Here is a 25,869-nt window from a genome sequence, read left to right as displayed (position 1 = left end):
TTCACTGTAGTTACTGTCTGACTTGTGAATTTCCAGATGAGAGGAGGGAAGTGACAAATCCAGCTCAATATTATTTTCCTAACTGTATTCCCTTTTAAGGAAGAAAAAGTTCTGTTTAGAAGAAATCATCTCAAGATAAAGTTAACCAAAACCTTAGAGATACAAAACAAAGCATTTCATGTTTGTCACCAGAAAATAATACTGTTGAAAATCAATTGCTTTGACTAATTGTGTGTATATAAGTATTACTAAAACTAGTAATTTATGTTTATAGTGGAATTTAGATGTCAGTGTTAAGTTTTATGTTAATTATAGAAAAATGTGACAAAAAACTATGTTCATGGATCTTGGTTGTACTTATGTAACATTTACATGCATTTATATAACAGAACACCATAAAGTTGTAAAGAGTGCTGTGGTGGACTGATTGATATATTGACAGGATATCTGGATATATTGTTGATGGATATGTCTGGATACATCACACCCATTAGATACAGGGCATGATACAGAACAACTGAATTTAGGGCAGCATGGATACGAGGCAATATGCTTTTCTAAAGAAGATGTGGCCAATGAGTACAAAGTGAGAATGCAACATGTCAGTGGGGAAGGAGAGAGGTGAAATGTTCCATTCTAGAACACTCCAAAACAATTCCATCTCCCAGGGCAGCAGTACTTTAGGCTGCAAAACAGTAAGACTTATCTCAATTCATGCTGTGTCTTTGGCTCTGGATTTCAGAGTTGTGAGCAGTCTCCTTTTGAGATGTGTCTTTGCGTTTTCCCCTTTATCGGTTAAAGGATAAAAGTGGGGTAAGTCTATCTTTATAAAAAAATATTCTCTCAAAAAAATATAAAATCTTTCCCTTCACTGAAGTGTTTATCTGCATGAACACAATTATGTTTGTTAAATCAAAATGAGTGACTCTAATTAAGAAAGTTCCTTTGGAATTTTATATATCTTCATATGCACCTGTTGGGAGATCCTTCCTCATGGGTCTTTTGAGTGTCTGCATGTCTTGGAAGAAAACATACTGACTTTTGAATTGTATACTGAGCAGAATATAGAGATCATGTCTCCCTTCAGGCAAAGAGCAAGTTTCGTTACTATCCTCTGTAAGAAAGATGGTGGCCCTCCCGAGTCAGGTACAGACAGGCTTACTGCCCATTATAAAAGATTCCCCCATTAGATACCCCACAGCATGTGCAGGATGAAGACACGAAGCCTTCTTTCTAGGGGGGAAATCATGAAAATGCCGATACGTTGTCTCTTGCTAGTACCCAGGGAATGACTTTTGTCTCTGAATCAGGAGTCTCACGTCATCTGCCAGCATCCATGAAACTGGAAGGCTACCCTCTTAGCTGGAAAGTCGGGTAAACTTTCACACCCTTCACAGTTATTGACTGGACCCTGTCACGACTCAAAGTTATCCAAGTTACAAGTGTCTCTATTAGGACACTTAATCACATGATTTGAAGTAAGATTTATTTACTGCCAAACACTGACCTTGGATGTATTGATTTCTGACATTTCTTCTTAAAGTAATTTTGATTGACTTGATCATGAACTGGTTTAAGATAACTTATCATAGTATAAAATAGCTTGAAAAATATATTAGGAAACAACTGTCCTTTAAAAGTTATTTCACTTATAATGACTGATAATATCCCCAAATAGTGTTCTGACAAATCAGTAGAAACAGAGACTCTATATTGATCGATTTACTATGGTTCATATTACCAATGGATTCAAAGCAATTTAAATAAGAAAGAGAAGAGAATTGGGTCAATATCAGTGGTCGAGTTAGATTGCATTCTACAAGCAATGAAACGTCTTTGGCTTGTTTTCAAGTAAATAATCAGTAGTCAGAAACAGTATTCCTTACAAAATGTCTCAGGCATGAATGGACTTTTCGTTAATAATCTTATTTTCTTCCTTATGAACTTTCCTATAACAATGATAAATCATTTTTTCTGTGATCCCACAGTAAGTACTTCAATCAGTTACTTATGTTTGTATCTAATGCCAGGCTTGGGAAGAAGTTTGACCCGTCTCCATTCAAGTGCCTTGCGTCACAGATTTAACACAGAAGGAAGAAGCCATAACCACAGTAGGGGCAAGGGGGTGGGGGAAGATACTCAAACCTGGTGGGTAAGGAGCTGGAATGTCTGGGAAGTCTTTCTGGAAAAGGTAAGACTTAACCTAAACAGGGGTCTATTAAGCAACTTCATTAAGCGAGAAGTGGATCAAAGCCTGTTTAAAGAAGTGAGGTCACAAAACTGTGGAATCTGGAACAGAGCAAGTGTTGTCAAGGACACGAGGGAGGCAGGTGATGGCTGAGGGTGTGGAGCTTTCGTGGTTTATCTAGTTTGAAAGATGACTGGTCAAGTTCAGTCTAGAAATGAGTAATTGGGGGAATGTTTTCGTTGAGAAGATATTTGAAACAAAGGAGTGGAGGAGATCACCAAAGGAGAGAGCATGGAGTGTAAATGAGAGATATCTTAACTTTAAAGAAAGCCCATGAAGGAAGAAGAACCACCTAGGAGACCAGGAAGACCCCAACTGCACAAGCGCGTAACTTACCCACAGACACACAGTAGTTGTGGGAGCGTCAGAGCGCAATTCAGCCTGTCTTGAAACCACTGTGTGGCCTCAGCCAAACTCAACCTCAGTCTCCTCAACTGTCCACTGAAGAATGAAGGACTCTCTGGGGCCCACCATGCTTCTTGCCATCCCTGAATTCCTAATTTTATTTCCCGTTAGTAGTGACTACAGAATCTGATGCAAGATCACTGACTGGGCAGTATATTAAGGAATTGTGAGCGTGAAGACAGGCATTTACAAACCCGTGTCCTCATGCAAGTCTTTTTGTCCGTGTGTTTATTCCAGCGATGTCAAGTTGACATAGAGGCACAGCCTTAGATCTCTCCCCAGATTAAGTGTTGGCACTGTTCAAAAAAGAATGGTAGCTATTGTGACTCAGTAGAAGTATCAAGGCACAATCTATAGTCGTAGGCTGTATTTTACATGACGTTTGAAGTTCATTTGCATGTTTCTGTGGCAGATCCTCTCCCGGCATGCACAGTAGAAGCTCCAGTGCCCTTGGTACCAATGGCATTCCCGCTAATAATGTCAACAGGAGAAATGACAGTTGGAGACATGTAACACGGTATGAGAAATCCAATTTGCATCCAACTGAAATCCGTTAATTCATGTGTTCTAGAGTTAAGATAATAATAGGCTAGAGAATTTAAAGTTTGCTTTGATAGATGAAACATTTGCTGGAATGGTTTTAAAAAATTCAGAGCCTATGTCTTTGTGCCAGGCAGGATCTCTCACATTATAAAAACAAAGTTTATGCCAAACTGTCTTGTTCCTGGAAGTAAAGCGAACTAAAAATCCAACAATGGCAATATCTTAATTAAGGAGGAAGTATAACACAGTTCAGGCTGTTTTCCAAGATGATCTAATATTTTTATCCATACACTTAGAAAACATCCTTATGGTTTAAGGCCTGGGTTTATGTATTTATCAGTAATCTATTCTTTGGGATATTTTATATCTTTAAAAAATATTATAGCCAATAGGAAGTATTTTTCCCTTAAGCAAATTAATTTTAGGGAGGAAATGCATGCACTGAGGGTTGGCTATGAGCCAGGCACTGTGGTAGATGCATTGTAAAGCTCAGCTGATTTAGTCTTCACAGCAGGCCTGTAAGGAAGGCCTGAAAAAATTAAGGATAAAAATTGTAAGCATATCACCAAGTTATTTAGCAGTAAAATTTAGAGAATTTAATGTTTATTTTTGAGAGAGAGGGGAACCCCAGAGCTTGAGTAGAGAAGGGGCAGAGAGAGACACACACACAATCAGAAGCAGGTTGCAGGCTCTGAGCTGTCAGCACACTGTCTGATGCAGGGCTTGAACCTATAAATCATGAGGTCATGACTGAGCTGAAGTCAGCCACTCAACTGACTGAGCCACCTGGGCGCCCCTATTAACGGTAACACTGGAGTCTTGTTGTCTTTGACACAAAGGAAATCACTCTCTTTTAGGGGATAGCACCTGAACAAAACATACATAAGTTTCAAGTGACTTCACCTTTTCTGATAGTGTATTAAAAAAAAAAAGGCCCTCCTCTTTGCAATCATAAGATGATAGTAGACAGAGTACAGGACGGGGACATAGGGAACCTAGCTCTGGCTTCCAGCTCAGTTAGACCAGCTTCCCAACCTAACTGGGCTTCTGCATACACCTGCCTTCTATGATTCTCATTGTTTCATTTGTTTCTAAATTTACTTGGCAATTTAAATGCTAACACCTTTCCCCCCCCAATGATGATAATTATTAAAAGAAGGAGATTTTTCTTCTTTTTCCTTTCCTTCCCTTCCCTTCCCTTCCCTTCCCTTCCCTTCCCTTCCCTTCCCCCCACCCTTCTCTTTCTCTTTGTTAATTAAAAATTTTTAAATTACAACTAGTGGGCTGGATCCATAGGTAATAAGTTCAGGATCCTGACTCAGTTTTAATTTATCAACCTGATTACTTCAAAATTGTTGGATATTACCACTTCAGTTGTGAAGTTAGACATCTGTGAGAGTCAAATGCAGCTTCCTCGGTACCCTTCTGCTGGCTACGGGCTGCCATGACCTAAGTGTGCATCTCATTTCTGATGTGGGCAAGGCTCCACCACTCTTTTTGTTTTTTTAATCCATAACAACTACTGAATTTGCATGCATTCACATTTCTTGGATGCCACAGTTGAGTTTCTTTCCAATTCCTATAAAGATTAGTGGAATAAGAATTGCAAATGTGTGAAGTCCTACCAGTTTAAATTAGCTGTAATGAAGCTGGCCTTCTCCAGGGTAAAATTATGAGATTTTGGTAGCCAGTCTTAAAGTTTCTCAAAGGCAATCCCAGATGGGATATAATTAGCTGAAGGCAGGAATTATTATTTTTCTATATTTAATCAAAGTTACACCACTATCAATGGTCCAAATATTTTCATAATTAGAATTCGATACAATTGAGTTCTGTGAAGAATAGGTCTGAAATGAAGCAGAGCTGGGCCAGCAGGGATTGGCCTCTTGATAAGATGCCACATGGCCATGCCCTTAGTGGGGAGGTCCTGCCTGGTGTGCCCTGCTTACAGACTTACGTTGCCTCACCCAGCATCTGTGAAAACCTGACTTCCAAATCATTGCAGTTGCTACTCATCTTTTCAAGCATTCTGTCTTCTCATAAATCTCTGTCCATCCCCTGGAAGTGACTTCCTTTTCCTTTTCACTTTTGCTTGAATTCATCCTAGCCTCCCATTTGTCCAAAATGGAAACTATGGGACACACGGTTTTATTCGCTATATGTGTAGTGCTCTTGGTTGATTTGGCCCCTGCCCCCTCTCAGGTCCAAGTTCTCACCACACCGAGGAGCCGAAGAATGTGGTCAGTGCTCCTTCTTCAATGATGGCCTCCCTCACTGTGTAACCAACGCTGTATGGTCAGTTCCCACAGTTGGCAGAGAATAGTGTGCTTGAGGAATGTACTCCTCGTGGTTTTCAGTGACGGGTGTGGGCTACTATCCATTACTCAAGGAATTAAAAAAAGCAGAACAGCAATGGCTTTATTTAAGTTATAGATTAAATCATTAGCACAGCAGTTGTTTTTACTGCCTTTTGATTTACACTAATTCACATGAGTATGTCAACCAGCTACCACTCCCGACCATTTCAGTCCGAGAAGTGCATTCTGCACCACCAAATTAGTGAAAAATAAGGCTTATGACTAAATTTCTGAAGATTCTATCATTCAGTGGCTTTCATGTAGGCAGAGCTGAGATGAACTTTTATTGTTTAAAGCCTGCACTGACATCAGTATAATCATATCACTGATGGAAGTGAAAGCTCCAAGTGAGACCCATCCATCCTAAAGATCACAAAGCCTTTGCCAACACCACGCCATCCCTATCCCTTGCAGGGATGTTTTTAAAGTAGGCACAGGTTCACGGGCTCGACTGGACAGGCTCAGTATGTGAAACACATACTTGTTTTCTAAGTGGTTAAGATAAACAAAATGACTTTGATGAAGAGCCTTACTTAAGCAAAAATTGTTCGGGGAAGGGGTTAGGAAAGACGTGCAGGTAAATGAGGAGGGCGTGTAGAGGTGAGCGGCATTGACTTGCACAGGGCACGGGGTTGGCTGGTGTGGAGGGAGACTGACATGGTACAACTGGAGGTGGAGAAAGCGGTCAGGAAGTAGCCCTAGAAACATCTCAACAAGCAGACACCAGTAACAGTCGAGTCGATGCTACAGTCATAGTATTTTGATGAGTACTTGTTGAGTGTGGAAGCATAGACAGTTTGAGGTAATGGAGATTTCAAGAAAAGAACAGACAGCATGCTGTATTTCAGATACCCACACACGGAAAACTGTATGAATTATAAGGTGTGTAGGAGGCTTATAGGCATATGCATCGCTATGGCAAATACTTCATCTCGAGATATCTATTTAAACTCATTAAAAAAGGAATCAGCAATATTGTCAGAGCACATATAAATAAGACTTGCATTGAGAAGGCTGGATGGAATCATTTGTGTAAGAGTGGGAGGTACTCAGAGTTTGAGCAGTGAATCAGCTTCACAGAACCCAGTATTTGCTTGTCATCAGAGTATCAAGAAGGCTGCATGGCATGAGGAATGTTCCATGGTACAAGTGGCCTATGGTAAAGCAGCACACTCGGGGGTATGAGGCCTCTCACTCCCTTCCCTGGGGTGCTCCAGCCCAGGGCAGGACTTGGCGCCTGAGGCTTCGACAGCATGAACTTATCCTGGGTCTGTGGGAAGCATGAAATAGCCAGGTACTAGGTTTCCAGGTAACAAACTGGGTCTTAGGTAGAACAAAGTCAAATAGGTATCTGTGTTGTGTCTTGACTTGGGTAGTAAATGCCTTTTTTTAAAATAATTTTTTTAATGCTTATTTATTTTTGAGAGAGAGAGAGACAGAGCACAAGTAGGAGAGGGGCAGAGAGAGAGAGGAAGACACAGAATCTGAAGCAGGCTCCAGGCTCCAAGCTGTCAGCACAGAGCCCAATGTGGGGCTTGAACCCACACACTGTGAGATCGTGACCTAAGCCGAAGTTGGACGTTTAACCGACTGAGCTACCCACAGGCACCACAAAATGGTTTTTAGAGAGATACATTGATTAAGAAACTGTCATCCTGCTTCTGAGTGATTGGCAACTTCTAGGAGCAGTGATTCATTGCTGATGGGTGGTGAGAGGGGTGGTGCTAACTATACCAGATCAGCCTGCTGCCAAAATAGTTTGGGCCACAGCTACTGTGAAGAGTGCTTCTAAGGCTATTCAACTTGCTGAATATTCTCTATATAAACTTGCATGGAGTTTGCCAGCACAAAACACTAAAATACTTCCCAAAAGGTATCTTGTGGAACCCGTAAGTGACTCCTAAAATAAAAGATTTATTAATTCAGTCAATTTGGGAAGCAAGACGTATTAACATCCATTCTTTCCCATTCATTGACTTGCACCTTGAACATAATTATATGCAAACCTCAGAAAGTTGATGTGGCAAAGCAATCTGCTTAAGCAGGAATTCCTTGTTTATTAAAAATGCAGAAGCATTTTTAATAGCATCTGCAACTGATTCTTCTTGGCTTATCTATTGAGCCTAATTCTCTCAATATCATGAAATATGCCCTGAAACCCTGGAGTAGGCTTCCAACAGCCATGTTTATTCAGTAGAGCTAAGGAATTTGTTGGCAAGACAGATGAGGAGACAATGCTGAAATTTAGAAGTATGTGCTTAAAGCCCATAGTTACAACCCGCTTTTCCAACCTCTGCTCCCTGTGCCCTTCCAGTATCCCTTACTAATCAGCTAGATAGGGAGAAAGGAAGTCAGAGTTAACTTCCTGACAGCTATTTGCCAAACACGGAAAGACGAGATATGATCGCTCTTTGTTCCCTGACCCATTCCTTTTAGGACCTCTCTGTCCACAGGATGGAGCTGGGCACACTGGCAAGCCTAACTTTTAGATCCAGACTCTCCCAGATTCTAGATTCTCGGTTCTCCCCCTTACCTCCTCTGCCAGGAGATGCTACTATATAGGAATAACATGAACATTCACTTTCCCCAGCGTGCAGAGCCTCCCCTCCGTCTCCACTGGCTTCAAGGTTCTTTGCAAAAACTGCGGGCATTCTGCCACTACAGAAGTGAACCAGGCTCATGCAAACTCAAAGGATACTCTTAATACGATGTCAAGGAAACTTCAGAGCTGAGAGATACCAAATTCTTTGAGACATGTCTATCGAAAGGAGAAAGCTGGCCCACAGACAGAGGAGGGAAAGAAGGTGTTCAAGGAACAGAGAGAGGATCCCAGAGCTTGGCTCCAGATCTTTCCTGAAATCACTTTCACATACTTGGGCTCCTGGGAGCCTAGTATCTTTTTTTTGTGAGTTCATACAAACTCAAGGTGGTGGTGGTTTCTTGGGCAACGGTCTTAACCAGTGCAACACCAATTAACACCATGGGGATCCAGTGGTCAATTGAAGCATACTGTGCAAACCAGAAATATTCCCAGAAAGCTTCCCAGGAATATGAGAGACAAATACAGAGATGGTAAAATCTATTCTTCGTCCATTTCACTGTACATTTAACTCTTACTATTAATCAAAATCCAGATTCAAATGATTCCATTACCTCAATAGTGACCTATTAAGCCCACAAAAAATCAGGTGATGAGATGTGAGAATATAAAGAAGTTAAGACTTGATTTTAAAGGTAAGGGGTGCACAGCTTTGGATGAAGAAGGACTAGATAAGTAAAGAATGAAATCAGCAGGGAGTGCATAAGAGAAGGACAACAGTCCAAGAGGGTCAGAGCCAGAATGCAGTGCCTGACTTTAAAATATTTTTTGGTCCATTGTTTTTCCTAAATCTGGGTGGTACAAATGATTTAACAAAACAGAACAGGATACTAGGTCTATAAAAACAGACTGTGCTTTCCACAACAGTACCTCCTATTCTGTGCAGTCACAGCCCTTCACCAGTTTGAGCTCTTGTACAAGAAATAAATGGCTATTGATGCTGCAGTGATCTTCCTGGACAATGTTAGTCTCAGCCTCTGGTGACAGACATAGACAAGAGAGTAGCAACCAGGCGATTCAGAGAAGGCACAGACCAAAATCAATCATTGCTGAGGGGATTAACTTCAGAAGAAACTTGTAGAACAGACAGAGCCAGAAAGCAAAAATTTTCAGTACCAGGTTAATAGAAATCTGAACAGATTCCTTTTTTAAAAAAAAACAAAAAAAACAAAAAAAAACCAACCGTATTCAATTATTCTTGTTGTCTCTCTAGCAAGGACCTGAGTGGATAAGGCACAATGTAAGGCAGAGAAGTACCATTAAATGCCATTTGATTCAAATTCCATTGTATTTCCATGTGTTAAACTTGCCACAGTTTTCACTGATGCAGTTATATACTGCTGCAGAACAAACCACCCTCCAATGGTGAATTGAGCAAAAAGAGTTATTATTACTATTGTTATTATTATTATTATTATTATTATTATCCTCAAGGCAGCTCACACCATTGTAGTTAGATGGTGGTTGAGGCAGTAGTCAATCTACAAGCTTCCTCACTCACATGTCTGGTACCATGGCTGAAAGAAAGGGGTAGCTGGGCTCTTCTGAGAGAAACTTCCAGAAACTGCATGGCCTTTTCTAGTCCAGTCCTGAAAGTCATGCGGTGTCACTTCCTCCAAATTATATTTTATAGAATCACCAAATCCCATTCAGGCTCATGGAGAGGGGACAGACACACTTCGTCCCTTAATGGGGAAGAGTTTCATTAAATCAGCAGCCATGTTTTAAAGTTATCACATGTCTGCTGTCTGAGAAATACTTACTCTATGGAATGTTCTTTTTTTTTTTTTAAAGAAGTATTTTATAACCATTAAGTGTTTTGGAGTGGTTTTAAGTTTGCTTAAACCTGTTCTTTCACATATGTCTAGTTGCATGAATAAAAGAAATTTACGCAACTTTTCTGAGACTGTTTCTTGGCACCAAAATAGGGATAATTTTTAGGAATGTTAGGAGAACTGAACAAATAATCCAAATAAAGGGCTTAGTATAACACACGTCTTATAGTGGGTGTTAAGTCAAGTAATAATAAAAAACTCAATTTCAAGCATTCTAATTCAAGTCGTCCTTTCTTGCTTTCTTGCTTCCTTTAAGCTACCTTGATTCCAACAGTTGATATATGACTCATGATTCTATCACTTTTTTGCTTAGGTGTTTATACATGCATAGAATGGCACAATGTGGAAAACTGAGGCACTTCCTGGAGGGCAAAAGTTGAGGGAAAAGAAAGACTTGCTTATCACTTTTTGTCATCATGGACACATAAAATTTTAAGCTATTAAGCCAATTTTTATTGATGTTAACCTACTTTACTACCTACTCTATAAAGCAAGTAGAGGTGCCTGGGTGGCTCCAGTCAGTTAAGTGTCCGATTTCAGCTTAGGTCATGATCTCATGGTTTGTGGGTTCGAGCCCTGCTCAGGCTCTGTGCTAACAGAGTCTGGAGCCTCCTTCTGATTCTGTGTGTCCCCTTCTTTCTGCCCCTCCCCCTCTCGCACTCTGTCTCTCTCTCTCAAAAATAAATAAACACTAAAGAATTTTTTTAACTCCAAAAATATATTTACAAAATTTTAAATTGCAAAAAAAAAAAAAATCCCCAGATTTGCCTCATTAATAAGGTAGGAATCCTTCTTGTGTGACCATACCTTTAATTTCAGTAAAAATAAGTGATATCATACTGATTATTGCTTACACTGTAGGCTATTCAAACTATAATTTTATAAAGTTTTCTTTCCCCTTTACAATTGACTCATCTTTTAATCAACAGTTACTTCTTTATAATTATTTACATTTAGCCTCAATTATTCTAGCCAGTTCCTTATACCCTTTCCAGGGAAATACAATTGCAGAAAATAAGGCTTCTTAGAATTCTGAGACTTCCCTTACTAGGCCATCCATCCCTTGTTGATCTCTACAGGTAAATTGTATGGATTTCCCATTAGGAGACTTTTTTATTACCATGAAAATAGAAGCTGATCAATAAAGTGATTTAAACTATCTGTGTCTTGTTGTTTGAATTTCAATAAAACCTTTGCTATTAACTCAATTCATTCACATATCAAGTAATTTCTCATGGTAGGAGTAGCTTTAGAACATGGTAAGAACCTTTTACAGAAGCCTTACTTTACCATGCCGGGGAAGAATTCTCTCTCCTGGCTCAACTGTAGGCTGGCATCGATCCCTGCCCTCAAGCCTGGGACTTACACTATCAGTTCTTCTGATAGTGAAGGTCTTAGACCTTCACACTCTGACCAGAACTACACCACTGGCTTGGCCTCCAGCTTGCTGATGGCAGATTGTGGGATTTCTCAGCTCCATAATCACACGAGTCAATTCCTCATAATATAACTCCTCCCTCCACCTGGTTCTGGAGAGCACTGACTAACACACTTCTCTTACACACCTTGATTTGTCAATTACCCTCTATCTCCCCTCCAGATATACTGGTCTAGCCTGAAAAGATCTGTTACCTCCATGTTTTGCATTTAATTACCATTTTGTAGTTAGCACTTTTTCTCTTTCCAGGGCCTTCTAAGATTACCAAGTTTCTATATGTGAGAGGCTTCTTTCCACACTTGGGCAGCATAACTTGTCTTTGTATAAAAATTCGTGTTCCCCTTCCCCAAAGAATTTTTCTTAAAGAATTTCCAAATCTATCCCTTGGAAAAACATTTCTATTTCCCAATTCAAGGACTCTTTTAGTATCCCTATTTCCTGTGGAATTTCTTACACAAATTTACTCCAGGGTGAATGAGTTTTGGCATTAACTTCAATCTTTGAGGGACTGTCTTCAGAGGATGAATCTTCCAAAGGAATTTAGTCTAAAAGCATTTTTTAGTCACAAATGTTTTAGCCGTTGTGTCTGGATTAATCCAAAAAACTCTCAAAATTTAAATATATCCCCTTCTTCCTGCATTTTCACATTCACTTTAACATAATTTTATTCTGTTTTATAGTTACAATTTATATGCTTACCAAGAGCCTCAAAATATACTCATTTCCAGGGTACTGTCAAATTAAATATTGGACAATAAGAAGTCTTTGATTATCTCTTACTGACCCAATCTTGGAAACAAAATTCAATTTCAAACATTGATTGATCTCATTATTCAGTAGTTCTTATGAATGAAGGCATACATTGTGTCACATGTGAGTCAGCTTTAGCTCCTTTGAAAATTAATTGCACAAGGTCAAAGTCAACAACAACCACCAAAAATATCAGAAGTCCCTAGGAAGTGTCTAATAAAAGATGAAAATGATTATATCTATTTGCCAACTGCTTTGGCGAATTCAATTCTGACACTGGAGAAATATTCTCTGCTCTGTCCATCTGTTACTTGAGTTGTAGTAAAGTAGTTTCAGGAGGTCTCTTTTGTATTGTTCATATTTCTGGAGGTGCCTTGGTCTCAATTTACACTGGTAACTGAACAATAAAAAATAACATTGATAAAATTGAATATAAAAAGAAATAAACAGATGGCAAGTGAGAGAGTATATTTTTAAGTTTGTGTATTTATTTTGAGAAGAGGGAGGGGCAGAAAGAGAGGGAGAGAGCGAATCCCAAGTAGGCTCCACACTATTAGCACAGAGTCTGACTTGGGGCTTGATCCTATGAACCATGAAATCACGACCTGAGCTGAAATCAAGAGTCTGTTGCTTAATTAACTGAGCCTCTCAGGTGAGCCCCCTTTTTTTGAAGGCTTTTTTTTTTGAAGTTAATTTATTGGGAAAGGTTTATAGGTAATACCAACTCAACTATGTCCCCCTAGGTGGAAGTAGCCAGTTCTGGGAAAATATCAACTATTAAATAGGACTCCTCCTATGTAATACACAAGAGGTCCCCTCCCTCCATGTCTTTTCCATTTCCCCCTTCTCTCTCAATGCTGTGACAACAGTCTGCTCATTTATGGCTGGAAAATTCCTACTTCACCTCACATTACTCCTCTAGTCTCAATGGCCAAGGACCCCCAACAACTTGATGAAGCATTAGCTTTACTTCTCTGTTTCACTACCTAATCACTAGCCTGAGAATCAAAATTCTTCTACTATTCTTCTTCCTTTTCTCTGTTCCTTTCAAAGAAATGAACCACTTTATTGGTTTTTAAGAGTGGGTAAGATGCGTATAAGACCACCTTCCTCAGTAGAGCAGCACTTAGCAACTTTCCTTGGCTAGCAGGGAAAATAAGGCAATGAATGTAGGCCAAAGTGAGCTCCAGGCCACATTACAAAGGCCTGAGTTCCAGGCCTACCCAGTTACATAAATTAAAACCTGTATATTAAAAACTAGATGGATTGGGGAAAAAAGAAGAAAAAAAATGGATGGAGTAGAAGCATTTCCAAAATGGTGGAGTAAGGGTCTTTGAAAATCTACTTCTTCATAAAAACCATTACACTGACAAAAACAAGCAAATGAACAACAAAAAAAACAACAACAAATACTTATTTAAAACTCCAGAAATTGATGAAATGCTTGCAAAAACCTAAGGAGAATTTTTTTTTTGAGTTTTACTTATTTTGAGAAAAAGAGAGTGCAAGCAAGGGAGGAGCAGAGAGAGAAAGGGAGAGAGAATCCCAAGCAGGCTCTGCATTGTTAGCACAGAGCCTGATGTGGGGCTCCAACTCATGAACCATGAGAGCATGACCTGAGCCAAAATCAAGAGTCAGGCATTTAACTGACTGAGTCACCCAGGCACCCTCCCTAAGGAGACTTTTTAATGAAAAATGGCTGAACCATGCTTAGAACAAGAAGTTTATGGTATTTTAACATTTCCTATTCCCTCTTCCTCTTTGAAGCCAAGGGCCTCACAACCATGGTGACTTTGAAAATTAGCAGTCTAGCAGCCCCTGGAAAGAGTGGGGATATATTGAGCTCCCCCGCCCCACAAAGCTCTACTTCAAGATAATTGCTTCTGTTTGTTCCTACAAAGTAATAGTAATCAAGACGCTGTAGATCTGGCATAAGGCTAGACATTCAGATCAATAGTATAGATTGAAGCACCCAGAAGTAAGCCTGTACATCTATGGCCAATGGATGGGGCCAAGACCATCCAAGAGAAAAAGAATAGTCTTGTCAACAAATTTGCGACAACTGCATAACCACGTGAAAAGAAATGAATTTGGATCTCTCCCTCACACCATATATAAAATTATCTCAGAATGAATCAATGACTTAAATATAAATGCCCAACTTATAAAACTCTAAGAAAAAATACAGGAGTAAATCTTTGTTGTCATGGATTAGCAATGCTTTATTAGATATGACTTCGAAAACACAAGTGACCAAATTAGATATATATTTTTTAATTAAAATTTTTTATTACATTTTAAAAATTTATTTTTGAGAGACAGAGAGAGACAAAGCATGAACAGGGAAGGGGCAGAGAGAGAAAGAGACACAGAATCTGGAGCAGTCTCCAGGTTCTGAGCTAGTAGTCAGCACAGAGCCTGATGCAGGGCTCAAACCCACAAACCGTGAGATCATGACCAGAGCCAAAGTTGGATGCTCAATCGACTGAGCCACCCAGGCACCCCCAAATTAGATATATTAAACTTCATTAAAATGTCATAGTTTTGTGCTTCAAAGGGTACCAGTAAGAATGAAAAGACAACGTGCAGAATGCATGAAAATATTTGAAATCATATATTTTATAAGAGACTTGTATCCAGAATATATAAAGAACACATTTAAATCAACAATAAAAAGAAATAATTCAATTGAAAATTGGGCAAAAGATCAGAATAGACATTTCTCTAAAGAATACATGCAAATGACCTCTAAGCATATGAAAAGATGTTCACCATCATTAATCATTAGAAAATGCAAATCGAAACCACAAGAGGCCACCACATACCTACTAGAGGGACTAGAATCCAAAAGACAGAAATAACAAATGTTTACAAACATGTGGAGAGGTTGGAACCTCCATATATTGCTGTAGGAGTGAAACAGGGTTCAGATGCTATGGAAAACAGTCCAGAAGTTTCTCGAAATGTTAAATATAGTTACCCATATAACTCCAAAATTTCACTTTCAGGCCTGCACCCAAGAGAACTGAAAACATATGTCCATGAAAAAATGTATTCATCAATGTTCATAGCTGCATCCTTCATAATAGCCAAGAGGTGGAAGCAACCCGAATGTCCATCAACTGATGAATGGGCAATGGTATACAATAGAATATTAACCAATGAAAAATAGATGAAGCTTGAAAACTTTGTGCTTAGTGAAAGAAGCCAAAATTTCTAAACAATGTCTAGAATGGGTAAATCCATGCAAAGTAGATGAGTGGTTGCCAGAGGGGAATGAGAAGTGGCTGCTAATTGGTATAGGGTTTCCTTTTGGGGTGAAGGAAAATGTTCTAAGACTAGACCATTGTCATCATTGTACAATGATTTGATTATATCAAAAAATGACAGAGTTTTACATCTTATAAGGGTACATTTTATGGTATGTGAATGATGTCTCAATAAAATACTTTTAAAAGGAAGCATATTCATGGGGTGCCTGGATGGCTCAGTAGGTTAAGCGACCAACTCTTGATTTCAGCTCAGATCATGATCTCACAGTTCATAGGTTCAAGCCCTGTGTTGGGCTCTACACTGGTAGTGCAGAGCCTGATTGGGATTCTCTGTCTCCCTCTCTCTCTCTCTCTCTCTCTGCCCCTCCCCTGCTCATGTGCACTCTCTGTCTCTTAATAAATAAATAAAATTTAAATAAAAAATAAAATAAGATTTTTTTATTAAATAAAGAGAAGCATATTTATGAATAAGGCTTAAAAATGTGGATTGATAGGTTATCATGCATTTTATGTTATTCAGAAGAAAAGATGAATCTCTTTGTAGAAGAGTTTTCTTGTTACTTTTTTGGACTTGCATAAAATTTGGCTTTATTTGTAGGATACACTGCCTCACATGGGTATACATACAAATTTATCTGCCAACCAGTGTGTATTGGAATTCTATTCTGTTTTCAAAACTAAACGGAGGCCATTTTTACTTTCTGAAGAGCCCAAAGTGTACAGGCTACGGTGGTAAATGTAAATCCTCTTGAGAATAACACTTTCCCTGCAGAGCCTAGAAGACAAATTGGCTTTACAAATGGAAGATTTATCAACAAATGGAGATTAAAGTCAGTGTTTCTTTTATTTTTTCAATATTAAGCAGTACATGTACAAGATAATTTTTTTGGTGGAGCTGGGAATAAAAATACTGGATTCCTTAAGGTCCTATCTGCCCAAAGCTCTGGAAGACTGTAAAATAGACATTGATATTACTACCATACTACTGAGATTTTGCAAAGATGTTACATTTATAATAACATTCACCTGTTTAAAAACAGAACAAAACAAAACAATTGCTTGCCCTTTGGTCGCAAAATAAGCAAGAAACAAATTGATACTTAATACTAGCTCGTGTGATGGTCATTGTTATAAAGACAAAGCAGAGTAAGAGGGAGAAAGTCCTGGAAGGGAAAGTCCTGATAGAATGGAAAGAAGTCCTTCCAATGAATTACCATTCCAGTTAAGATCTACTTTAAGTGAGGGAGACAGTCATCTACAAATATTTCCTAAAGGGAAGAAGAAGTGCAAAGGCCCTGAGGCAAGATTGTGCTTGACATGTCTGTGGTATATTAAGGACTTTATTGTAGCTGGAGTTCCAAGATCAAAGTGGATCATGGACAGAAATGAGGTCAGAGAAAAACCAGGAGCACCATCATGTCAGGCCCTGGTAAGAGCATTGAATTTTATCCTAATATCAACCGAGAAGATAAAAGCTATTTGTTTTCTTTATTCTTCTGTGTCTCTGATGCTCATGAAATGAATCAAAAGTTCAGTTTTAGAAGATGTGCTGTCCCGTATTTTCCAAATTTCAGATAAACTCCAATTTCTCATTTCTTTAACACTTGCATATACTAAAAAAAAAAAAAGGATGAAAATTTGAAATGCCAAAAGTTTTCTTTCCAAATTACATCACCACTCAGATCTCAGACTAACAATCCTGCGAAAAAATTGTGTAATATGTGAGAGAGTACTTGCAGCGACAGAGCACATAACCAGGAGGGAAGGCGGCATTTGGAGCGGGTTTGGAGCAACCTGCTCATCTACCCCCTTGGACGGAACACAGGTGTGTGGAACAATTCAGGGGTGTCTTCCTGACCTGAAAACAATCGTTTCATCAAGCAAATAAACAAAGGCAGCTGACAAAACCACTCGTTAATTTATCAGTGCTTTTGCTTTTTCGTTGATTGCTTTATTGTTTTTGATACAAATTAGAGTTTTGGAAATAAGGAATTCAATTAGTAATTCTCGGTCTGGAAAATTATCTTCTTCATGGAACGAGACAGAGAATTAAAGGTAAGTTGTATAAATAGGTATTTACTTTCTTCCTTGATTTGGGGGCAAAAAAACCAGTGGCCTATATAGTGGGGGCTCAGAAACTATCCCCTTTCATCCCACACCATTTCAGTGCAGCAGCGTCTCTCTCTCTCTCTCTCTCTCTCTCTCACACACACACACACACACACACACACATACACACACACACACATTCCTTTTAGAGATTACTCTCATTTGTATGACTAAAACTTATGTTTATAATGTTTATTTTCTAATGCTTTATAACGTCTTTTTATAACAATATTAAGAAAGAACACCTTTGTATTCAAAATTCTTTTTCCTATATTGCATAGAGAACAAAGTTCTAACCTTGCGTGGAATGTAGATAGATCGTTTTTACAGTAAATTAAATTTTTGTTCCAGAAAACTAATTACTAAGGATAATTTCTTTACTCAGAGTTGCCAAAATTGGTCTTTATTACATTGAGTGTGTTGATTTTTTTCCTCTATTAATAAAGTCCAATGGATAAAACAATATTTTAAGTTTGTTAACTTAGATAAAACTTAGTTTCTGCTATTCCCATCTGAAGACTTAAGCAGTTGTTTTACTGACCTGAACTCTACCTTGGGACACACTGACTTATGGCCCAGACCTTGTCTATCAGAAAGGCAAAAAAGATCTGGGAGAAGGCAGAGTGTGCAGCAATAGATAGTGGCCTCCCTTTGCAAAAGAATGTCACCTCAAGGACAATGGATTATGAGAAGGACAGGAAATCTTTGGGTTAAATTATGAATTTGCAGTGAGGAAATTTGGCAACTCCCTTGTTTTTCTTTAAATGATCTCAGGAGTCCAGGGTGTCACTGAAGATAGAAACACACCGTCTACTCTGCAGGCCAGTTAAATGACCTTAATGACACAGTAGAAGCTTCCAGAAGAAGTAAATGTCATCCTGGAAAGCAATTTGAGAAAATTAGTGCAATGCTTTGAATGGAAGCATTCCACATTTTATTCTCGCCCAAACCAAAATTAGAACAAGTGTGATGATGAGCAGTGCATGGAGGGTTGGAACGAAGGGTAGAGAATAGTAATTTCAGAATCTGAGGCCTCATGGAAATGGGAGCCAGCTCGGTTGAGCAGAATAGAAAAGGAACAGTCACATGACATCTGAGTGGAGCTAGGAAAGCTATGTTCTTTCTTGTTTTCCTCTAGAAAATGGGGTTGGGGTACTGACACCCCCATTACTGACCTCAGGAAAAGAAATGCAAATGTTTGAGGGTTTCGTCTGCAAGCCAGCATAATGTGGTCTGTTCCTTTTTTACATTTGTGTAAGGAAGAAAGACAGAAAATGGCTTTTTGTGACTCTCCTCGATAAATGTCTAGGGTAGCATGAATAGGGATTGATTTGGGCCTCACTGAAGACTGGTTAGGTAAAACGATATTTATTATTACTAATGATACCCCAGAAATGAGCCGTGAGTAAAGTAATAACTAGCATGAATAATTATTTTGGCAGATGATAAGCACAGGGCAATGTTGTGTCATTGAGAGAGTTGTGTTCTCATGTATTTTGAGAGAAAATCAGAATAGAGTCCAGTTAGGTAATTACATGATGAATCATTAAGTCTTTAGGGTGGACAGAAATCATCTAACTATTACAGATGCATCACACAAACTGAAGGGCCTGAAGGGAGATGCAGAATGACTTGAGTGTATTAACATCAGTCCTAATGGCCATGTTCTTTTCCCATGCATGACCTTCTCTCCTCCACTCTCATCTGACTTCCAGCTGCTGGTTTAATATAAATCTTGGCTGATCCCATTGGTCTACTGGCTGAGATTTAGCTAAAGAGAATATGAAGAGTAATTGCATTAGACTGATTTGATTTTGGTTTTCTTTTTTAATCAATATTTCGGGGTCCCCTTTTGGGTACCATGTGTTGTGGCAGATGCTGGAGAGTCAACACGAGCATCCGTGCCTTTGTCCTGACAGGATCATCTGGGCCATCATTTGGGGCTCTCACAAGTACTCATGACTTGGGCTCTACATCCAGGGTAGGTCAGCTTGGTGGTGAGAGACAGCTTATGAACTTCCATGTGCTTTTTATATTCTAGAATTGGTAAATTTTGGTGCAGATTGGAGTGGCTTCTTCTAATCTTAAGGTCTTTTTAAGTATGACATAGAAATCTTTAGTTGTCTTTGAAATCTACCTTTAAGCTTTCTAGGAGATGATTCGGCCATATTGGGTTAGTCATCCAATAGGCAGAACTCTGAGAAAAACTTGAAGCTGGTAGAAGAAGCCACGGAAAACATCTTCAGATGGTCTTTGAGATAGTAGTTCCTGGGTCTCCTAAGTCATAAGTTCAGGGACTATACTCTCCTCTTCAATCTTTCTTTCAAAATCCTACCATTCTTCAAGATGCATCCTTCCAGTTCCCACCGTCCTTCACATGGCTCTTTTCAATGAAATCCTTCTGTATCACTCTAGACGAAAGAGCATCTCTTTTTCTCTTAAGTCATGTAAGACTCGACTGCCTTTACCTATTATTGGATACTTACCCTAAAGTTTTCTTCATCTATTTGATTACCCATCTCCTTCTTTAAACTGGAAGCACCTAAGGGTAAAATAATCAACTTGTTAAAAGTACACATCTTGACTTTTTTTTTAGTGGAAAAGTATTTTAGGTGGCTCCTTTGGTTAAGCATCCAACTTTGGCTCAGTTCATGATCTCAAGGTTCTTGAGTTCGAGTCCCGCACACCCTATCCTCCGACAGCATGGAGCCCACTTCAGATTCTCTGTCCCCCTCTCCCTTTTCCCCTCCCCTACTTGTTCCTCCTCATCAAAATAAACAAAATTTTAAAAGAAGAAAAGTTTTTGTAGTGCCCTTGCCATTAAGAAATACTAAATGAAGAAATTAATAATGTCAAGGTATATTAAGGGGTTACAACTTAGAGAGTCTACCTTCAGTCTTTATTCTGAGATCAGAGATGATGGTTTAATTTTTAGACAATGAGTTAACTTCCCACTAAAGCATAGCCATTAGGACTCACTCCAAACTGGTTAGTTTTCTCCTTGACTGACTTCACTCATACTCAGGCGATGACGCTCAATACCAAAGCAATTTGTCACACCAGGGAGTTTTACTACCTCTCACCTGGACATAGTCAAAGTTCCTTGCCAAATGTCAAAGCTGTAAATACTAATAGATTGTGTAGATGGTCTTTTGGAATTTAAGACTGAACTGTGCCCTCTCTTTGTAAGGAAAACTTCTGAGTCTTCTGTTTTTCCAACTACGAAGTGCACTGTCTCCAGCAAGGAGGTGATGGTCCGCTGGGACAGACTTGAGGGAATCTGAGTATTCTTTCATTAGCCTCCAGCATACATTGTTAAAGCAAGTGATTTTATAATCCTTCAAATTACCTCTTTCTTCCCTCTTCTGGTCTAGCTGGTTCATGAAATTCTAACTGGCAGAATCGTGTCATCCACTGAATTAAACTCTTGTTCCCAGAGTGCCTAAATAAAGGTACACATAATGTATATGGAATAGGTAAGATTCACAGAGATTAATTCCTCAGACTAAACTGCTGTTGTGGAGACACACTCAGTCCTGAAGGAATTAGCCACATAGTAGAAAATGTTTGTATTCTGAATAGTGTCTCACAAGGCAGCCTCATGTATTTGGTCCAGGAAGTTGAAGACAGGTGGAGTCCTTGACGGGCTTTGCCCCCAGGGGTGACTGGCCCAAACTCAATTCTCATCTGGTCACTTTGAGGCCAGGAGAATGATGCAAATATTAATAACGCTTCTTGAGAAGATTTTAGATAGCTAAGGGCATGATGTCAGAGTGACAAGAACAAAGGATTTGAAAGGGAAAATTTGCATCCCAGCCAGTGGCTCTTTCCTTAACTAGCTACTGATTACTTGAGACCATGTCTTTATTGTAGCAGGATGATAATTTGTTCTCTTGGCCTGTGGTTCCTCCTTCTGTGTTTCCTGATATCCCAGCCTTATTCACAGTCAAGCAATAGAGTTTCTGTACTAATTTCCCTAAGCTGTTGACTTTTAAACTAGACTTTTGCAACCAACAACTGAGAAAATGGTTTGAGAAAAACGTTTATGGGTCTAAAAAGCCTGTGTTTTGATCATCAAAATTCAGACGTAGAAGGGTGCTGAGTGTGGTGTTTGAGCCATAGGACTAGCTAGCTATGTGGGTTTCCCAAAAGTGGGAGAAGGAACCAGTGGAGAGGATGGGTATTGTGGGTAACGCCATAAGAAAAGTGTGGGCATTAGCAGATTTGCGTGCTCTGCTTTCTTCTGGAGACGTGGAAGGTGGGTAGCCAAGATTCCCTTGCACTACCATGAAAAGCTGGGAGTAGGGTGGATGGGACATAGTGTATTTGTTTCAACAGGGGACCTGAGACAGCACCCCAAGTTTCACCAGAAGGACATGAGAAATAGGATGACGATGTCAAAGGCCCTTTGGGAGAGAATGGCAGTAGCTGACACATTTAGTGGACCTGTAAAAAACCTCATACTTGGGAAGAGTGAGTTCAAATGGTAGCAGCATGAACAACAACAAAAAAATGTTTCAGCATTTGCCAACATCAAAGGATAACAACTACCCATAACTGATGATGTACATGTTAGTGGATACTCTTTGGTATAGACACATAATGACGGAGAAGCAAATCCTGCACTCCACCCCTCCCACTTACTTTGCTGGTACATAACCATCCCATCTCTGCCCCCATAACGCTGGAAGAGGGAGAAGAGGAAAATTCTAAGCTGACAAATAAAACTTTAAATTAACTGAGTCCTACATGCATATACAATTAGCTTTTCTACCTCAGTTAAAAATGACTCATTTTTTTGCTAACTCTATACGTGTGTTGGTATACCGGACAGGATTTGTTATGTACTGGGAAACGTCCACTCCTCTTCTTCATTCCTTCCTAAGAGATGCCTACATTTGTTCAGGTATTTGGCCGCTTCTATCAGGGGGAGGACGGCCTCAGATTGTGAATCATGATTGGCTAAACCCAACCACAGTGGGCCCTTCCCTTTGTGATGATTGGTTTCTGTGTGAACCAATTGTGGCCAATAAGATGTGAGCATAAACCTGCTGATGGGCTTGTAGGAAAGGTTTCCGTTGTCAATGAAACTTTGGAGAGAACGTTTAATGTTTTGCCTCAGAATGTTGCCATGCAGGCGTGCTATCTGTAAAATGATTTAACATAATGATATTAGAATGGAAAGATGAAGGTTGTTGACATTATGTATAACCCAGCACCAGAGATAGATGATCTCCAGAAGTTGTGTTTTGAACTGTTGTATTTAAAAACATGGTGAGTCATGGATTTCTGTTACCTGGAGCTGAAATCATACTAGCTTTTAGTTTTAATATCATGTTTAGGGCACCAAATAATGTCTCTTGAGTGAGTCTTCTCTGGTCTTAAAATTCAGTTTAAGACAGCTATCTTATGGTCTGGCTAGCAGTGTTGGCTTCAGTTAGATGAAAATAAATAAATAAATAAATAAATAAATAAAAATAAATCAAGACACAAAACCTTACTTTATTATCTGGGATGTATTCATTCAACCTTACCCTTAGAGGTCTGGGAACAATTTCCCAACATGCCCAAAGAAAATAGTCTCAGCCTCAGACACAGATAGGAAAATTTCAAAGCTATTAAGTTGAGTTGGTCTCCTTTTTTATTTCTGCCTGAGGGAAATTAGTCAATTGAGGGAAACATTTCAGAAAGTACACAGTTTTAAACCAAAATGTCACTGTTAATGATTTTCTATCATCGTTGTAACCTGTTACTCCTACAGTAATTGCCATTCTCTGACCTACTGGTCAAGTGGTATTTTTCAGTTAGGAAAAATTATGTTTCTGTCATGTATTAATAAAGCATAGCGCTGTGTTCTTCAACTCACTATTCACAGTTACAGATCTGTATCCAGAGATAAGCCACAAGAACAAAATGCTATCAAAATTCACTGTGCATATAAAGTCATATTCATATTCATTGCTCTGTTCTCAATAATGTTACATAAGAAAATGAGAAAGGAAATGACAACAGTGTCAAATGTATAACACCGTTGAACTGGTCTCTAACACCTGACCAACTGACAAAATGAGATTTGACACTTTAAAGTTATCAGACAGGTGGAAGATCTTTGCTAATTCGCACTCAACTGTTGAAAGCCAAATGCAAATGGCACGGGCTAGGTGATAGATAGTAAATGAAAAGAGGTCCCCTGGCGTCAGACTTGGGTAAAGGCTAACTCCTGACAGAACCAATGGAATTCCTTTGGCCAGACATGTTTATTTAAAAGTTTTTCAATTCTTGTTCACTCAAGGGTGTTTCACAAGTTGGAGCTTTACCATCCAGAACAAGTAACTTAAGGCAACTATAGCTTAAATCCTCTAAAAGGAATTAAGTGCAGAATCTTTTCTGTCATGTCTGCATTTGGAAAATCCTGTAAATACTCTGAAAGCAAGAAGTCCTATGAAAGATAAAGAATTGAAGGTAATTACATCTTTATCAACAGTCACTTAAGGTGATTCAATAAACTACGGTCTATAAAAATAAAAAAATGATTGGAATACATTATTTTAACCTTTTTCAAGTTTATTTATTTTAATAGAGAGAGAGACAGAGTGTGTGTGTATGTGTGTGTGTGTGTGTGTGTGTGTGCACACAAGTTGGAGAGGATCAGAGAGAGAGAAAAACCTCAGGCAGACTTCATACTGTCAGCACAGAGCCCAATATGGGATTCAAACCCACAAACCATGATACCATGACCTGAGCTGAAATCAAGAGTAGGATTCTCCACTGACTGAGTCACCCAGGTGCCCCAGAAAAGGTTATTTTTATGAGTCATTGATAATATGCAGTCATCCCGCTGATGCTTTGGGTCTATAGCAAATCTGCTTAGCCAAAAAGTATCATGTGAGTCATTCTGAAATTATGCCTAGAGAAACTGCTTAATTACTCATCATTGAAGGTTTCCAAGCTTCCATATTTTGCTTTATCCCAAACTCTTTGTCCATATCTGCTTCCTTTTCAAGGCAATTGATCAGGAGATTTTCATGCTATAAAATATTTCCCCTAGAAGTCAAGAATTTGTTTGGGCACACAGGTAAGTCCAAATGGCCAAAGAGCATTTGTGGGCAACAAAATCTTTGGAAGGAGTACACGCATCAGAAGCCCCAGGAGCTAGTCTCAGTTTGCTGTTTAGGAGCTTGGCTGGGTCCTTAGGTATATTTGTTCATCTCTTTCTGGGCCTCAGAATTCTTATGGAACACCTGAAGAACTATTCTACATTCCTAATGATAATACTGAACATCCTTCCTTGACTCAACTGCCCTTAGTTTATTCATGAAACTCTCAAAAGTGTGTCTGTTCTCCCAACTAATATCCCTACTATGCTATGTTGTTTCAAAGTTCACCACACACACACACACACACACACACACACACACACACACAAAAGTAGGTTGGCCTCTTGATAATTTATCCAGTATTGTTATTATTAGGCAATACTGAGTTAAAATAAGTTCTGCAACAATAATTGCTTCATTTCACAGAAACAAATGTTAAAGATATGTCATAAACCTATAAATGTAGAGAAATATATATTTACATATAGAAGGAAATAATTTTATTGGATAGCACAATAAATGCTGCATTTATGCAATGTTTTATGTGGATTGAAAAAAATTGCCTGGTCCACATAAAACTACTTGAATGAACAAAAAGTTTCTAAGTATTAGGAGTGCCAACTTCTCACAGTGGTATAAGTTTAATGGATTAAGAACCAATAACAAGAGGTCTATAAAATGCAAGATCCTTCAGGGAAGAAAATGTTCTTACTCATTGCTCTTTCTAGCAGAAACATGATTACTTTTGTCTAAATTAAGTACAATTTCTGTTTAATTTATTACTTTGTATTGTACTTGGAAATACACTAAGCATGAAATCATCATAAATATAAATTTCCTTCTACTCCAATGATACTGATGTGACAGTGTGGAATAATGTTGAGTAGTTTTCCTGAAGATATTAAAAGATGGGAAATGAATTGAGAGTTGGCCGTTAGTTTGTTTCTAAACGACAGACTTGTCTATTTTCATAGTTTACGGATATGAGAGTTAGTTCATTCTGAGCTAATCTTAGATGAAGGACCTTCTTTTTACTTTGATTTGCAGGACTGGTAAGTTTCCAGAAGTTTTCTAGAGCTTCTTGCTCATTTATAACCTTTGGTATTCTGTAATCAATTCATATTGTGATTTAAGGTTTTAATATTTGGACACAAATATTTACTAATCTTCCTTTAAAAGAGTTAAATGATCCAAGAATGAGAACTTGAGCATGAAA

The 25,869-nt window shown here is 38.8% G+C and overlaps 1 long non-coding RNA gene across 3 annotated transcripts; it reads left to right on the top strand.

Annotated features, from left to right (window-relative positions):
- The first annotated feature begins 722 nt into the window (after window positions 1–722).
- On the top strand, window positions 723–24,060 carry LOC115279182. 3 transcript variants are annotated; one of them, XR_003903269.1, is made up of 4 exons: window positions 723–813; window positions 2,031–2,191; window positions 3,066–3,170; window positions 23,849–24,060. It is a non-coding gene; the product is annotated as an uncharacterized LOC115279182 (long non-coding RNA). The 3 variants fall into 3 exon arrangements; XR_003903270.1 differs by lacking the exon at window positions 23,849–24,060 and adding an exon at window positions 5,399–5,602; XR_003903268.1 differs by lacking the exon at window positions 23,849–24,060 and having other exon boundaries at window positions 3,066–3,355.
- Window positions 24,061–25,869: the final 1,809 nt, after the last annotated feature.

The sequence above is a fragment of the Suricata suricatta genome, chromosome 15, assembly GCF_006229205.1.
Source record: "Suricata suricatta isolate VVHF042 chromosome 15, meerkat_22Aug2017_6uvM2_HiC, whole genome shotgun sequence".
NCBI classification, from domain to species: Eukaryota; Metazoa; Chordata; class Mammalia; order Carnivora; family Herpestidae; genus Suricata; species Suricata suricatta.
Note: the sequence above shows the minus strand (reverse complement) of the source record. Positions and strands in the feature narration are given on the sequence as shown.